Source organism: Pygoscelis adeliae, unplaced genomic scaffold, assembly GCF_000699105.1.
Source record: "Pygoscelis adeliae isolate BGI_AS28 unplaced genomic scaffold, ASM69910v1 Scaffold172, whole genome shotgun sequence".
NCBI classification, from domain to species: domain Eukaryota; kingdom Metazoa; phylum Chordata; class Aves; order Sphenisciformes; family Spheniscidae; genus Pygoscelis; species Pygoscelis adeliae.
The window spans coordinates 2,386,533-2,394,384 of record NW_008824338.1 but is presented as its reverse complement, the minus strand read 5'-3'; positions in this window follow the sequence as shown (position 1 = coordinate 2,394,384).

Here is a 7,852-nt window from a genome sequence, read left to right as displayed (position 1 = left end):
TACCCTCATCAGCATAAATCCATCCAAAGAGCTCTTCATTACCTGCCTATTCCTATAGCTATAGACTATACTTTTGGCTCAGACTTGCCTTTCGGTGAGATCAAGCATAGATTTGAGTCTTTGTCTAAGCCACGGATGACCAGCTCCTGGGTGGGTAGAGAAGTCTTGGCAACGATGTGATTTCTGTGCGTGTTTGTGATCGGGGGAGTGATTACCTGTTCTCTGGCCATGTGAGGGGTCAGAGAAGACCATCCTCCCTCTGGACTGCCCAGACCACTCGGCCAATTTGTCAAGAATCCCATAGGATAAATAGCTGTCTCCAGAGACCTTTATAGTGACAAATCCAAATAAATCAGAGTCACTTTTACTGAGCACTTCAGCAGACAGCTCAGATTTAATGAATCAGCCTTCAGACCCCCAAGGAAGATTTTCTTTCCCAAGCCCAAGGGGAACAAATAAGTGCCAAAATTTGCTTTCAGGGTAGAACTCTATCAATCCAGCCTGTGATATTTTGTGATTGCAGTTACCAAAACCACTAACAGTGTTTTCAAGAGCACTGGGAATGCAGCAAAGAGCTCTCAGGAGCTGTATGATCAGTGTGCTCAGTGCAGAGAAAAGGAGGCTGCTATGGATCACATGATTTTCCTCATCAGTGATTGGGGATGGACTTTGCATTCCTTTACCAGTGCCCTTCTGCACTTTTGGCTAGAACTCCCCACCAACACAAAAAAGAAAAGAAAAAAAAAAAAATCAACCCTAAAACCCACCACTACCAAAAGTCATCACACAGATAAAACCTTGCAGGGTAGTCATTGTGGGTCATTCAAGCAGTCTTAAGGCTTAACATCTTGATCCCCTCTAAAAACTTCCTTCTCCATTTCCTTCCCCCCTTTGGGATCCATCCAGATGCCTACTCAAATACCTGCTGGCGCCAGAGGAAATTCTCCTGTAATGGATACCCTGCAATGTAAAACCAATATTTTGTTTCCAGGGTCATCCCTTTCACACCCCCACAGATCCTCTTGCTTCACCAACCTGCCTCTTGGTCAAGCCAAAACATGAGAAATTGTGAATCCGAAGGGTGGGATTTCGGAGCAGTTTAATAGGCTTGGTGATTGCTAACCCACACATTTCCTCAGCTTCCTCCTCCCGTTGTGGTAGCCTCGTCTGATAATTTATGTCAGGTTAACAGGCTGCTGGGCAGATACCTCTGCTCACAGTTCAGCAAAGAGAGAGAAGGAGAGTAATTTAACCCGACCCAAAGTGTTCATGACGATCAGACTGGGGACACCTTTTCAGATAGGCTAATATCTAATACAAAGGCCTAATAAAGTTAAGAAGCATCTTTCAGCGGTAGGGTGTAAGTGAGTGCATCAGGATCCAGTCCCAGGTAAAACGGTTAATTAAAAAGCAGTTTTCGGTATCATTCGTGTGCAAACAAAAAGGCAGAAACATTTCATTTGTGATGGTTCCTCATCACTTGTTTAGGGAATTGTGTTGGCAATAAGAAGTGGACCAGTGTTTGGAATTTGATCAGAAACTTCCTGGTTCGACACTTAACCCATTCTACTTTTGGTTTTTATTTCTGCTCTCTGGCCATTCATACACTTTACGTGATAATCAGCAAATTGCTTTATATTAATGTATTGCAATACAATGAGCTTTGTTAATCGTCATATGGGGTACACGAGAAGGAGTTCTTCAGAAAAGACCAAAAATAAGCACTCTTTTAAAGTGACATTTTAGGTGCTCATTTCCTCATTTAGCTTTATAATATGTAAGACGGGCAATACCTCCGGGATGATAATTGAAGAAAACAGTTAAGATTATTTACTTATATAAAATAGATAATCCTACCTTTTAAGTAAGTTTAATGAAGCTGAGTGCAAGGATAACATAACAAGGACTGATTTCAGGTCCCTATAATTGGATTGCAACTGAATTTTTTTTAAGAGACTTTGTCGTTTTAAATTTTCCTCATGAAGAAAACAAATATAATAGCTGACTTTTTTCTCCTTTCAATCTTTTAAATAAAAAATACTATACAGAGAATGCCAGGAAACAAATATTCTTTTGTCCGTGACTGAAAACAAGAACCCATAAAAGAAATTTTTACAAAATGGCTGCATGTAAGACTTTGCTATAGAGTGGGCAATTTATTGCACTAGAAATTTGTCATCCAAAATCCTGCAGAATATGCCAGAATGCTTGTTCACGTCTTAAAAAAGTCTCTTCCATTCCGACATAATATATTGCATAAAGTGCAGAAGAACAAGAGTAAAAATGTGTTTTTTTAATGATTAAGGACTGATCTTGTTCCAGTTGAGTCAATGGCAAAACTCCATGGAATTGAGCTGAATATATGGGTATAGATAAGATGTTGTTTACTGTGCTCTCGCTTTTTCTGAGAGCAAAATGTAAATGAAATATATTCCTTGCACAAATTAGATTATCCCAAGTCATCTGCTGACTCCTGCTTAAAACAGAGCACAGGGATCTCTCCATGTTCTCCAGGAGCTGCAAGCCCCTATATCCATGCAGCCTTAAGGACACTCTTGCCACTGTGTGAATTGGCTGTTGCACTGAAGAAGGAATTAACACAGTTATGGAACAAGAGTTCATGAGGTTTTGCTTGTATATATAAATGAATGTAACATTAGTAAGTTGTCCCAGCCCTCTTTCAGCTGCAGTTACAATTTTTTTAAAAGCAACACATATCTTTGTGCAGAGTCTTGCCTGGTTTTAGCACAGCCATGAGCAGGGGGAGAGCAAGGTTTTCCTCCATGTGCCACACTTGAACTGGGAAATGAGCAGAGGGAGCACGAGCTGCATCATTTGTGCTGCAGCTCACCCCTCAACAACTGGGTGGGCACTGGCCAAAAAAAAAAAAAAGAGAGGAGAAGTAAACAGCCTTGAGTTAGGTTCTGCCACTATCAGCCAGGTAACACACGTGGTAGAGATGGACAGAGATTGTGCCAGTGGTGGAAATTATTCCTTCCAAGGAAGAAAACAGGAGCAGAGAAAGCACCGTGCCTCTGCAAGTCCTTGATTTTCCTGAAACACCTCTTCGGGAGGTAAAACCCCCGGTTTGCACGTCTTAGAGTTGAGACTCAACCAGTCCCTTGTAAGATGAAAAAGAAGAATTTGCCAAGAGGACTCTCATTTTTGTTAACAAAACCTTTGGAAGACAAACAAACAATCTGACAAACTCCACCTAATTGCTTCAGTGGCACAAAATGTTAGTCAGCTTGTATAACGCCTTACCAGCAGACATGGAGTTGCATGAAAAAATAATTACCTCTGAAACAGGAGGTAGGGAACAGTGCTGCAATTGCTATAGAGCAATGTTATTAGGAAGTGTGAAGGAGTAGAAGGGAGTTGTTTATGATAACCTGACCAAATGATTGCTAAGTTGTTGGCTGTACAATTCATCAGCCCGTCAGGTAAAAAGTGCAAGGCAAAGTGAATCAATATGGTTGCCCCCTTCCCTCTCTGGCCCATCCTGGTGGGTGATAGAGCATAACAGTGTTGGTTCTGACATTATTAGGTTATCCTGAAAATAAATCACTTTTGAAAAGGTGAATAATTGGACAGAGCTTAGTGCTGACAAGCAAAAGGTTGGAGGCGGGGGGGAAGGCAGTGAGGGGGAGAGGGCAGGGGGGCTGTGGTGTCAGAGGCACAAACCCATTCCAGGAGGTGATCAGCATGTGAGGAGCTGTAAGTCTCATTTTGGTTTGTACTTTGGCAAATGAGTGCAGTTTTTGGTCTGATACGTATCAAACTGCATTTATGGTTTCTGAAACTATTTTTGATCCAGCAGAGAAATGAGACATACCTTTTCATGTAATCTAAACTGTGAGAGGTATACCTCTGCCCAATAAAATTAAAAGGTAGTGAATTTTGTCCCTATAAAAGGAAATCCCCACTTTTCCCAACATTTAGCTAATCTGTGGAGTTCACTGCCATAAGTGGTCATCAAGATAATATATTGTGGCTGGACTCGTTAAAAGAGCTAGATAATTTTATGACCATCAGCAACATCTGTAATGATGCAAATGAAGATCATGATAATGGTAAACCAACCTCATATTTTACAGCCTAGAATAAACCCCCTTTGGGACACAAGAAAGACTGGATAATTAACTAGTTATCTGATAGGTGGTTTTAATCTTTCTTCAGACACCTAAGAGACAGGGCACCATTAGACACGGGGTACCAGACTAGTTGCTAGCATCTACTCCCACCAAAGACCATGGCAATATTTCAAGGGTTTGATGTGAACTGGAACTTGATGTGGACATGTCTGAAGGTTTGGTGCCAGTAGTGGGTTGTAATTTGTCATTTTTGCAATGAAAATGTAATGAGGTCAATCTACCATTGCTAGAAAGTTTTCTGAATGTGAGCGCTGTGGTTCTGGCACTGTGTTGGCATTTAAGGAATATAGGTTCACATCCTAATGCCCAGACATTTACAATGTGATCATGAGTAAATCATGCATAGCTGCATTATACATTAGCTTCCCCTCTCAAAATGAGTGTAAGAATAGGCTTTCTTTCATCCAGTGTCTTTCTGTCCCATCCATTCCATCTTAGCTTGTCTAGATGAGGACTCTTACAGTAATTTTATACAATATCTGACAGAAAGACACAGCTTCCATCCTGAATTTCTTTGGGGTTTACTCATGCAAAACTTTCCATTGCAATCAATGGATTTAGTTTTGATCTTTACAGGATTTTCAGAGGTACGCCCAGCCTGTTTGTGGCACCAATCTACTAAACGTCTTCACTGCTCAAGGAAGACATTACGTTTGGGGATGAATTAGTGAAAAGGATCCTGAAAATGCAGTTCCAACTAGTGTAAAATTCCATCTCCTTCTTCCTTCTCCCTCTTATCTTCTAGCAGGTATTTAAGGGACATTCAGAAATCCGTCTTCCAAGAGCTCCCCTCTCAAACACCCCCATAAATGTCACAGTTCCTCGCTGTGCATGCTGGTGGTGCGGAGGTGGGAACAGAAGGGGCAGAATAACAGGGGTTGTCAGGGAGCTGGGTGAAACATCCACATCTTTTCCCAGCCTTTTTAACATCAGTGAGCAAGTCCTCCTCATTTGGAAAATGTATGGCGGGGAATTTATGACAGGAAAACACCAACAAATGAAACAGGCCATGAGCCATCAGCTTTTAAGGCTCCACAAAAGTCCAAAATGAGCCCTCCTCCGAGGGGAACCCTTATAAAGCAGTGCATTTTGCAACCCCGGACGTGGTTCTTCCACATGCCAAACCCTATGGTGGCAGACCCACTTGAAGAGATCCTCACCACCCTCTTCGCCTTTGCTGCTCCTTCCCGTCCTCCTCCCCGCAGTGCCGGAGTTCACGGTCTGCTCCACTGTGATGAGTCAACTGTTTGGGTGGCTGTGCTCCCAACCAGATTTGTCATAGTGCCTGCTTTCAAAACAACAGAGAAAGACGTCTCTTTTCTTGCTCTTTTTTAGAAATCAGACCATTCCCCAGGTCTGGTTTGGAGCCATCGAATTGGCATGACTGAGGGGAGGTAGCCCCTGTCAAGCAAGGAAGGAATCCCTTAACACTTCTCTGCTTTTAAAGAATTCGTGCCCTGGAAAAACACCCGCCTGTTAGATAAGGGGCAACCCAGAAAAGCCACCATCCATGAAAAGGGGAGGGATATTTCAGGCCACACTGCTATTCTAATAGAGCTATTCAAATTCATTATCACTGCATGATACAATCAGTCCTATATAGTTATCAGGATTTGGGGCTGTTTTTTTTTTCTGCCACTGACAAATAGGCCAAAGTAAACCAGATCACTGATAAGACAGACCCCTGGGAAGATGTTCTGCCACACTTGATGCATGGATAGGGCTTTTTGTTCATCGCCCAGATGATTTTGTCTTGCAGCATCTGTTTATTTTCCCTCTTCTTTCATTGCTCAAGTCTGAAAGCAGCCTGAAATAGAATAGGATTTATGCTATGATCTGCAAACCCTGAACTTTTTATTTAGGAGACTTAAAGACTATAAGGCCGAGAGAGGCCTTTGGTATCCTCTTGTCTGACCTCTGCTACAACCCAGGCCATTAGCTTTCTCTGACTTAATTCTTGTTTGGTCTATCTACTGGAAAAACATCCCGTCCTGATTTAAGAATTGTGAGTGGTGGAGAGAATTCATCACAACTCTCCGTGAACTGTTCTTATGGTCAGTTACCCTATTTGTTAGAAAATTTCCATGGTACTTCAGTTTAGATTTGCTGAGCTTCAATTCCCAGCCATTGGCACTCGTCCTTGCTGTGCCTTTGTAACCCTGGATTTCCATCAAGACTCAGCTCAGAGAATGGGGCGGTAATTAGGCACATATATATCACTTAAGAGATATTTTCAGCTTGCCTCCTGAGCAGAAATGGGGTCTGAACAGAGTCATATAAGGTTTTCTGAGAAATAGATTATAATTCGTTATCATTCCAAATACTGTTTACATTTGCTGTCATTTGAATTACAGGCAAATGATTTTCCAATACCTGTGGAAATGTAACTCCCACTACATGCTTTTAAGGATCACTGGGTAAATTTTTAAATGAGAAATGGCCTGTTACCCAGAATTGCATTTTCCATTGTTGTCAACTTAATTAAACCAAAATATTTTATTTGCAAAGAGAATTCAGCAAGTATGAGAGGCCAAAGTGAATTCAGATATCATACTTCTGGTGTTAGGAACATATGAATTACAGTTGATAAAGGGACTTGAGATCTGTTTCTGAAAGGTGCTTTCATGATATTACAAGATGTTTCTCTGATGTGATGACCACTTTCCCAAGGATGCTCTGTCAAACACTGTCCAGACCCAGGGAAGCATGAAACGATGGCAGAGCTAGATTGGGATGATAAAGCACAGCCAAGTACCCACAATTTGCCTTTCTAATTGTTCTCTCTGACTGTATTACGTAACTTTACCCTTTCCAGGGGAACATCCTCCGGCACTGGACCACATTTACTTCAGATGATGCTTTCTGATCTGATTACATATAACATTTTCATTTTCTGGTTACTTATAATATTTTCATTGCGTAGTTATTGTTATGCTCCCTGGCCTTTGCTCCTCAGCTATGGATTTGGCTACTGCCAGCATCTTGTACACCAATAACTTCTCTCCTGAGCCTCGTCCCCTTTGATCACAAATACTCTGCCCTTTTTTCCTGTAATCTAGGAAATCTGGGATTTATCTAGCCCTCCACTGCCGGGTGACTGAGCTGGCTAATCTCCTCTGTGGGAAGGCTCCTTTCCTTCTGTCCTCAGCTGAGGTGAAGGAAAGACCAGAAAGTTTTGAGCCTGCAGTGTGTCATTCTTGTAAGAGAAACTGAATTGGCACTGAGAAGAGTTTCCTGAGTATTTCTTGAGACTTAGTTCTTTAAGAGTCTTTGGATGGGAAGATCTTGACGAATCTGAAAAAGGAGGGAATCAAAGATCAAAGACCAGGAGAAAGAACAAAGCATGTGTACTTGACCCCTGAACTGGTTTCTGCTATAGACACTGGTGCACCTTCCACTGGGAGAGGCAGGTCTGGAAATTGAAGACAGGTTTTCAAAAGACTTAGTGGAAGAGAAGCAGTGGTGAGAGTATTTAAACAGTGAAACATAACTCCATAACCCTGTATGGCACTACCTCTTCTCCTGGTCTACTTTCCTCATTCAAAAAGCCACAGTCTTGTGAGGGCCAGACGGGGGACAAAAGAGCTGTCAGGGATCAGTTGCCTTGCCCTGGTTGCTAGACCTCTGGGGACCTGGCACGCAGGGTAGATAGGATGTTTCGTAACAGATGCGGGAGTAGGCATTCCGACCTCTTTACT